The sequence below is a fragment of the Chrysemys picta genome, chromosome 2 (assembly GCF_011386835.1).
Source record: "Chrysemys picta bellii isolate R12L10 chromosome 2, ASM1138683v2, whole genome shotgun sequence".
Classification (NCBI taxonomy): Eukaryota; Metazoa; Chordata; order Testudines; family Emydidae; genus Chrysemys; species Chrysemys picta.
In genome coordinates this window covers 210,208,054-210,218,549 of record NC_088792.1, presented here as the reverse complement: position 1 = coordinate 210,218,549, position 10,496 = coordinate 210,208,054, and positions in this window count along the sequence as shown.

Here is a 10,496-nt window from a genome sequence, read left to right as displayed (position 1 = left end):
CTGGTGGGCAGTGACCAATAGGGGGTAAACTATACTCATTCAGTTATAAGCCCTGCACAGGCTGCATGAGTTCCTTACAAACGAGGTCAATTATAAGCCCTACACAGGTTGCATGAGTTCCTTACAGTCTAGAGGCTAGGGCACTGGACTAGGACTTGGGAAGCCAGCATTCAGTTCTCTGCTCTACCACAGACTTTCTATGTGATCTTGGGCAAGTCACTTAACCTATCTGCATTGCAGACCCCCATCTGTAAAACAAGACAATTTCCCTTCATTACCACACCTTAAAGATAGTGAGGTGCTTAGATACTACAATGATGGGGTTCGTATAAGTACCATAGACAAACACACAGGCTTTAATCCATTTAAATTGAATTTTTAGTACAAATAAAGTGAAAATTTGATTTCATTGGTCTACTCGCATAAATAAGATGAACTAGGCTTGGATCCAAAATAGAATAATAGACAATGTATAATGCTTTAAATTAGGAAGATAAAAGCAAGTAACCTTTATTGGAAATGGCCACATTTAAAAAATACAGGAACATTCTATACAATTTGTGCCTGATCCTGTTCTGAAGTTCCTATCTGACGCTATGTTCCTATTTGCACAAATCTCTCTTCCCTTGCAGTTTTTATTAATGAAGTGATGACCAGCCATTCTATTTTTATGTTTGATTTATTATTCTTATCTTAAATGATACCACTACCTGGACTCCAATAAAAAGAAGCTGCCATTTCCTTCTATTGAGGACCCTGACAGATGGAAGGGCAGAATATCAGGAAATGGCTTTCCTCAGTGCTGTGGATTTACAGATTTGCATGACCCTTTAACCTTCAAGAAATTCATGAAAGAAAGTATCCCACACTTGGGAGAAAAACAAAACAAAACAAAACAAATTAGGATCTGAAAGAAAGAAAGAAAGAAAGAAAGAAAGAAAGAAAGAAAGAAAGAAAGAAAGAAAGAAAGAAAGAAAGAAAGAAAAAGAAAAGATTTAAATTCTACAACAAATGCTCTTCCATTTTCTCAGAAGCATACACAGGTCAGTACAGCATTTTGAAGGCTCTATCTTGTGAGGTGCTCAGCACCCTCAATTCCCTCTGACTTTAGTAGTTGAGGGACCTCAACACTTTGTAGGATTAATGTGTATATGTGCTTTCAATCCATTATTAAAAAAAAATTAGCTACCAGTCACCCATGGTAGCTGGCCCTCCCCACGTACATACATTCAGAGATTCCGTAAATCTACTTGTTAGAATCCTCTGACTTCACAACAAAAGGCATATACCATATGACCAGAGATTATAGATAACATTAAAGGATATACTGGGAGGTGAGAGGGACACAGGTTGGTGATCAGACATTCACAGCCAGATTTTTAAAAAACCCACAACCAGGGCCAGATTTTCAGTTAGACTATTTTGGTGCAGGTTTTCCATAGAGTGTCCTCTGTGTAACGAGTCTGATTGAAATGCCCACACTTAGTGACTTTGCTTTCAGTAAATTTGATATTAGTCCTCTACTTCACTTTATAACTGCATGAATGACACACACACTGCATATGACCCATGAACATGGGAAACAATAAATATTATGGACCAGATCCTCAGCTGCTATAGATTGGCAAAGCTACCCTGAAGTCAATAGATCTAAACACCAAAATATCTAGCTTTCCACATGGAAGAGTTAACAGGAAAGACTGTTAAAAAATAATATTCCATGACGTCAGTTATGTTTATGACATGTCCTTTAGTTACCCCTACCAGTATCAGTGTTGCACTTTAGTACAACAAAATAGTGCACACATCAGAGCAAATAATGACTTCATTAATTAGCCAATAAATGTGCTATCAGAGAACTTAAGCAGCTTTTTCTCTTACAGTTCACCTTACATTAAAAAAAAATACTGTGTGCTGTCTCAGTTCTTCTGGTGGATTTTTGGAACAATACATATTCTTCCACCTGCATTCTTTTAATCATCTGTTAACTATTTATTAATAGAAACATGATGTCCTTTCCCTCAGTTGTTGTATTAATTAAGAGAAGCAGACTATACATGTACAGAAATATAAATCCAAACATATCACTGCTCAGCCAATGAATCCCTCCCCACTTTTGTTTCATAAGGAGGATTGAGGAGAACTTCTCCACTTCTTTCTTAAGAAACTCCAAGACCATCAAGAAGCAATTTAGATGTTCATACAACAGTTGCTATTCAGGAGAAGGAGGGCGGCACCGAGGAAGAAAAGAGACCTTGAGAGATGCCAGCCCAGATTCTCCCCAATGCTGTAGCTACCTGGTGCCAAGCTGCCTGCTGATACTGGACTTACATTTGGTATAGTTGGCCACAGAAGGATCACCCCAATGTAATAAATACATACATACATAATAATAACTAGCTCTTATGTAGTACTTTTCATCAGAATGTAGGAGGATCCTCTGGCACTGAAGAGGAGAGCTGCTCCTACACACCTTCTCACTGAGGGAGTGAGAGACTAGAGGGAAGGTGGCATGGCTAGGGATTTTGTGCACTCTGGCAATCCATGGCTTCATATTAGCCTTTTGGGGCTTTGAAAGGCAGCACAAATTAAAGCAGACCTCAGGCTGCCCTAACTTATGCTGGGGACTGATGTCGCACAGCATCAGCTCAGGATTGGGAAAGCACAAAGGTGTCTTTAAGGGCTTTGCTTTATTCTCAGCTATAGCTGAGAAGTTGGGCCACAGTGGCTGCAATTATTACATACTTTTGGACTGGTGCTGCTATCAGTTACACCACAGGCATCTCCACTGAGGTCGTTGGAGTTACACCTCTACAGACCTGGGCAATCAGATCAGAATTAGGCCTATTACATCTTTCTTGGATTTTTTAAAAAGTACACGATTGCACTTCCTGAATTCTGTAGTTCATTGTTCATTCTGCGCTAGACTGTGCCTGTTAGACACAGCCCAGCACTTGGGAAAGGGCTCTCAGCGGTAGGTGATATTGCCAACCCCACGCATTCAAATATCATGGGTCAAACCCTCCCCCCCAAGTCACGAGATCAATTTAAAACATTTTTTTTTAATAATAAATTCTGGGGTTTTGTTCTAATGAAAGCTTCCTTTCTGCCATGGCCAAAAGGTCCTCTTCCCAGCCCCATCTTAGGATGTAGCTATGCTCAGCTGCTCAGAAGTTGTTCTTCACATGCCTATCTGAGTGGGCCAATTTATCTCAGGCAACAAGCACCCTCTTGGGTTGGACTAGGATGGAGGAGAACAATAAGGGGAGAGAGGAGAAGAGGCATGGGGAAGACTTTTTTTCAAAACAAACTTTTTCAACCATAGATAATGTTGGAGGGAAACTAGATGAAGGAGGCCCTCTTACCCGCTCCATTTAGAAAGGATGGAAAGAACAAAAGATCAAGGCCCAAAGGAGGCTGTAAAGACAGCATAAATGATTGCCTAGGGATTTCCCACACACAGGGAAATCCCAGAGTAGTGTAGAGTTGGCATAACCAGTCCTCCACCACCCCCAATCAGAACCTCACTATAGGGGTTATGGGCAAAGAGGGTGTGGCCAGAATGCCTCTGCGCTCCAGAGAGCCATGGCTGCCAGAAAAAGCAGGGCACAACTTAGAGCAGTGTCAGGGGAGGGGACATAAAGTGTAGCTCAGCCAAACCCTCAGATCTGGCCCCAAATGTCTTTTCGCTTTGCTCTTGCCTAGTTTTTACCTTGCTTTTACAAATTCTGTAAGGTGTTCAGCCAACATGGAGAGAGAGAGGGAGAGGGAGAGAGAGAGAGAGAGTTGCTATTTTAAAACACATAGAAGACAACCAGATGGTAGCAAAGAACCGTACTTATGCATGTCTTTAAAGTTAGGCACATGCTTAAGTACTTTGCGGAATTGGAGTCTGATAGAGGTACATAGTACAGTGGGTTTATATATACACAAGGACATCAGTTTTATCTATAATCCAAAAGGTATAATTTCTACCTCTTCCCAAAGGTTCAGTGCTAACTCAGATAAAAGAGTGCCACCTACTGAATCACCATAACTATTTCCTTAAGTACATAGGGTTTCCTTTTTTTCCCATCCAACTGCTGACAAGGCTAAAAGATGCTTAACTCATGAGATCTGATGAACTCATAGGCCAAAGTGGCATTGCTACATTCCACATATTCCTTTACCTTATCTTCTTCCCACAAAATGAAAATCCCCCAGCTGTATACAACTAATTTGCTGAAGAGCTGCATTTTAAATAAATAATAATTCTTTGCAATTCTGTACCCTCTTTCATCTGTGGGTCTCAAAGCATTTCACAATTAAGGGCTCAATTTTGTCTTTTAGGCACAATCTGTGTGGGGGGCAACATGGAGCCATAATTCTCACAGGGGCGTAAAATGTACCAGGATGTAGACAGAATGCTCTATAAGTGCCACAACAATAAAGTGACCAGGAAACTATATTTTCCATGGTGGCAAAACTCTCTTTTCTTTAGAGCTGGTTGAATTTTTTTCAGTCAATATGTATTTGATGAAATACATGACTCTTTTCTGGAAATGAACATTTCTGTTTCTTTCCAAAATGTCTGGGGGGGGGGGGTTCAGCAAAAAACACAAATTGAAAACTAGGACATTTCCACTGCTTATTTATTTTGTCATTTTTTCATGGCCGACACTTACTTGTCTGACAATAATACATTTTCTGACCAGCTCTACTTTCCTTTCCTGCTGCTTCATTGAGCTGTTTTAGGTCATCACAATACAGATATACCCATTTTTTCCATTCTGTTAGTCCACTAATGTATTCTGTTGTTTGAACACCATCCTCCCCTGTTCTTCCTTCACACTAGGAAGAAGCAGGATTAGCATCCTCAGGCGGTGCTGAGTATATACGCTACATTTCCTTTTCCAGTAGAACTACGTTGGTTCTCCTTTAAGAGGTGATCTCATCAATTCCAAAGGTGTCAAACATATAACTTCTTGCTCTTGTAGCCAGTGCAGTCTTTAAATTGACCCATCTTATTTCTTCTGGTGAGTTCTTGAGCACTACCCTAGCCTACCATCATTTAGGGCTAGAGTTCATCTCCTTAAAAGTCTCTATATAAATCAGAGTTCATCTCTTCTGCTAACTCACCGGGAGTTTTGCTCTTGCCTACAGTGGGAGCAACAGCGGTCCCAATATCATTTGGATAACGAAAGACCCTGTTGTAAAATTGCATAAATGGAAAAGGCAATGTAAAAATTTCTCTGAATTTCCTAAACTTTGTGTGATTAAAATCACCAGACTTAACCTTGTGTCCGCATAGTTTTGCCTGCCAATAACAAGTAATAAATGATTAGTGCACAATGCTCGGTCCATCATTTTAGTTGCTTTGAATAGGAAAAGCATTTCCTAAATAAATGTTCTACTGCATTGTTTTGCACACAATGGGGCAAAATACGAATATCTTTCAGCTTCATTTTTAAAATGTTTACATTGGTTTGTCCCAGAAATGCTAATGCTTTGTTTATATAATGTGTGGGTTCTTAATATGATGTGTTTGACACCGTCATGCGCTCTTACACTAGCAATCTTCTCTTGTGTGTGTTTCCACTGAAGTCAATGCAACTACCTGCATGAGAAAGAACTACTCGCAGGAGTAGGGACTGAAGGATCAGGACTGATTTATATTACCACAGTGGTCATATCAGCAACAGTACAGAAGATGTGAGCATCCATAGACTTCCTCGTTGCCTTAATCAGCTATACAGAAATAATAATATAGCGGTGTCTTGTTTACAGTGGGAGCTGGGTGGGAGCTGCACTCTTAAGTTTCTTCCCTTTTGGCGAAAACTGATCACTAAGGGCTTAGAAAGACAAGATGTTTTTCCTGAATTTCGTGCTTATACAAAGCTTCCATTTAGTCCTGTGAATTTCTTGTGATGATTAATTTGAAACCATTAGTGCTTATCACCATTCTGAGGAGAGCACAGGGTTGAGTAATAGGGCTGAAGCTATAATTTTAAAGACACCACTGGCCTGATTCCATCTAACACTTGGTTATGCTTAACATGCCTTTGAAAGAAGCCACATTTTAAAGTTTTCAATAAGTTATCAAAAGTACAATTTGTGCAAACCGTTCTGTATGTAGGTGGAGTGCGATCTGAAAACTTGAAGGAATCAATGAATAATCAACCTGCAGTAAGTGATACTTTAAAGCTTCAAGGAGACAAAAGAGTAAACTTTATTTCCGGAACTCCATGGTTGAAGTCCTCAACTTGACCCGAAAAAACACAACTTTAGCAAATCAAAGCATATGGAAATTATAGGATGGCATTTCATTGATAAGATGTAAAAATGGCTCTCTAGGGGGCCACATATCAGGATACATGAAATATTTCCTTATTCTACCTGTTAAAAACAAAAATGAATTGTAAAATGTTTCACTTATTCAGTAAGAAAAACAGAGCATAACTGTTTTCGTCCACAGTCTACGGAAGACGCTAAAGTCAGTTCTAGCCACCTTCTGGTCTTGGTGTATATTCCTACAACCCTTCTTGACATGAATAATCCTTAATCAAGGCTCATTGATTTCAATAGTATTACTCACATGTAAAGGGTTACAGAAATAGACCCTTGCTTTGTAATTCTACTATTTACTGTACATAAACCCTTATTTTATATAAAGTCAAAAATTGGCAAGGTGGCAGCTGCATTTACCCGATTAATGAAGATTTGGTCCTTGAAAATCTACAACTTAAAGACCAGACTACAAAGCTTCAACTCAAATGTTATCTCCATCTTAACATATTTGTGTGAGAATGGAAATCTACCAATGGTACAGACGTATGCCTAAATGCCTTTGAAACCAAATACCTCAGAACACTAGGTATTAAATTGAATGAATGTATAACAAATGCCAAGATTCGCCAGAGAGTTCAACAACTTCTCATCTCTAACCTTTTACAGAAAAGAAGCTGGAAACATCTGGGATGTGTGTTAAGAATGAAGCCAGAGCAGGCATGCCATTGGGCAGCTGGAGGAACACGCAAAAGAGGCTGACCAAAAATTCCCTCCATCAAACACTACTCAGAGAGGGACTTAACACAGAGGACATGCAAAAAGTGGCCGAGGGCAGACAGAGATGGTGGAGCCTTGTTTGAACCCTAAACAAGGTTGGTGAAGTAGAAAAGATTCAGATGCAGAAACCTTTATTTAAGGAATTAATCATGCTCCCCTTTAAGTAAAATGGAACAAATACAGACACTGTGAAAAAGGAGCAGAGAAGAGGGAAAGCAGAAAAGTCTAATAAAAATTCTCTCTCTCTCTCTGGGACAGATTCTCCATCCTGATCACATGGGGCCAGCGGCCACAGAGAGCCACTTTCAGCTCCCTGACCCTCAGCCACCCAGCCCCAGTTCAAGAGGAAGCTGCACTGGAGCAGCTTTAATTGACACCACTGGCGTATGGTCAGGCAAGGATGAGGTGTAGCAGAGCTTTATGCTGCCAAGCCCCTTCCTTCCCTGCCCCCGCCTTGTCTCCGGAACACTCCCAGCACACCCCTTCCCAACCCTAATGCCAGGGCTAGTGCAGGGCACTGGTGCAAGAGGTGGCAGAGCCTCCTCTGCCAGGTTTGTGCCAATGGAGAGGTCCCCTACACAGAGGGAATTCTCTGCTGGTTCTCTCTGGCTGGGGTAAGACCATTTTGTACTGCTTATGGACCAGAGCATAGGGCACCCTCTCCCATTGATGTCAATGCTGCAGGACTGGGCCCTAAGTAAACAGGAAAGCAGGGGTCAAATTGTGCTTGCTTTTGAGGGGCATAGCATTGACTATAACAAGATTACTCCTGTGAACAAAACAAGCGGGATGTGGCCCTGCCGCTGGATTTTGACACCCTAGCACAGCCTACCCATTCTGAAGATTTCTGTTTTCAGAATCACCAGAGCTCCCAGTTGCTCCATATTCCTCAGGTCATTTTCCCAGCTTGCTCTTATAGGCACCTTTCATCCGGTAACATCCGCATGCCTAACAGGCATTAAGCAAGCCTCACAGCACTGCCCTGGACAGGTGAGGGATGCAGATGTATTTGTTCACACACCACTGAAATACATGCAACACAGGAACTGTTTACCAGGACGTAGCAACAGTTCACACCCATTTTTGAGAGGAAGCAGGACATTTTAGATAGGCAAACCCTGAAGTTCGGCCAGGACACTAGGCCAACCAGTATTTTTAATAATCACCAGAATTCAGGACCTCAGTTTTAGGTCCCATTTGAGAGATTCATAGAGTTTAAGGCCACAAGGGACCATTAGCTCTAGTCTGACCTCTGGTATATCACAGCCATTAAATTTCACCTAGTTACCCATGGATTGAGCCTAATAACTGGTGTTTGACTGAAGCATGATTTTGTTTGGCTAAAGCAGATCTTCCAGAAAGGCGTCCAGTTTTGATCTGAACACATCAAAAGAGGGAGAATCCATGACTCCCCTTTGTAGTTTGTTCCAATGATTAATTGCCCTCATTAATTTGTGCCTTATTTCTAATTTCGATTTGTCTGGCTTCAGCTTCCAGCCATTTGTTCTTATTAATCCTTTCTCCGCTAGATTAAGCAGCCCTTTAATACCCAGTATTTTCTCCCTGTGAAGGTGCTTACGCACTATAATCAAGTCACTGCTCAGTTTTCTTTTTGCTAAGCTAAAGAGATTGAGCTCTCTCTCACTGTACGGCATTTTCCAGCCCTTAAATCATTTTTGTAGTTCTATTCCCTCCCCAATTTTTCAGCTGCCATTTTCAAACATGAACACCAGAACTGGATTCCAGTATCTGTCTCACCAATGTTGTATATAGAGGTAAACCCACCTTCTTACTGTGTTTATACAGCCAAGGATTGCATTAGCCCTTTTTGCGACAGCATCATACTTGCAGTTCATGCTCAGTTGCTTGTCCACGATGATTCCTAGACCCTTTTCAGAGTTGCTGCTTTCCAGGATACAGTTCCCCACTCTCCATATTACCACACACTTAGAGCTTTTCAGTTGTCACGATGCGTCTTTAAGGAAGGTCAATCAGCCATACTATGATAATTTACATTTATATTGTACCTTTAACCTTCACTGATTCCAAAGCACTTTATAAATATATACGTGGGAGGGATTGCAAGTGCTTTGGCGGATAGGATTAAAATTCAAAACGATCTGGACAAACTGGAGAAATGGTCTGAAGTAAATAGGATGAAATTCAATAAGGACAAATGCAAAGTACTCAAATTAGGAAGAAGCAATCAGTTGCACACATACAAAATGGGAAATGACTGCCTAGGAAGGAGTCCTGAGAGGGATCTGGGGGATCAGAGTGGATCACAGGCTGAATAGGAGTCCACAGTGTAACACTGTTGCAAACATCAGTCTAGGATGTATTAGCAGGAGTGTTGTAAGCAAGACACGAGAAGTAATTCTTCTGCTCTACTCCACACTGATTAGGCCTCAACTGGAGTACTGTGTCCAGTTCTGGGTGCCACATTTCAGGAAAGATGTGGACAAATTGGAGAAAGTCCAGAGAAGAGCAACAAAAATGATTAAAAGTTTAGAAAATATGACCTCTGCGGAAAGATTGAAAAAATTGGGTTTGTTTAGTCCGGAGAAGAGACTGAGAGGGGACATGATAACAGTTTGCAGGTACATAAAAGATTGTTCTGCTGGCCATCTTCTTCCCTTCGTTACACCAGTGCCACCCCCTAGCCTACAACGGAGAGGTGCAGGTGCAGCTGAGGGAAGAATCTGGCCCACAGTTTGTTATCCATTCTGTTGATGTGCGAGCCAGAATAAATAGCTTTTAATACTAGCTCTCATTCCCATAGTTGTGCTGACTCTGCAGTACCAACAGGAGTAAAAGTTGTAAACATTTATTTTGTCACGAGACAGCGGGGCTGACAAGGCACACACACAGGGCGTGGCTCTAGGGTAGAAGAAGGTGCCATTTTACACAGTAACTTTTCTGAATAAAACCATACTATTGTGTTAACACAAAACCTGGTTTGTATTGTCTCACTGTAAAGCCACACAGACAGAGTAAACTACATGGTACTCTGTTCTATCTATCTATCTCAGAAGGGAAAAGGGATGAGTTCATGCAACTGTTGCTCCAGGGAATCAAAGTGTTTCATAAATGATGCTTTTTCCACTAAGGAATAAAGGGAGACATTCTCCCCTGTGCTATAGCCCATTTATGATGTTGCGACAGCATTTCAACTAATAAAGTGTTCACGTTAAAAACCCTCTTCTCCATATGCAATTCCCTTTGCTCTCTCAACCCCGAATTCTATGAGACAGCCCTTTCTGCTTACTTAGAACTTGTATAGTGCTTTCACTATCAACTCATTGTGCCAACATTAACTAATTCACTTATCAATCCTCACAGCATCCCTGTGAGCTAGGAAGAGAAACTTTATTAACCCCATTTTATGTGGCATGGAAAAACAGAGGTGCAGATTTTCAGCTGGTGCAAACTGGCATAGCTTCATTGACGTC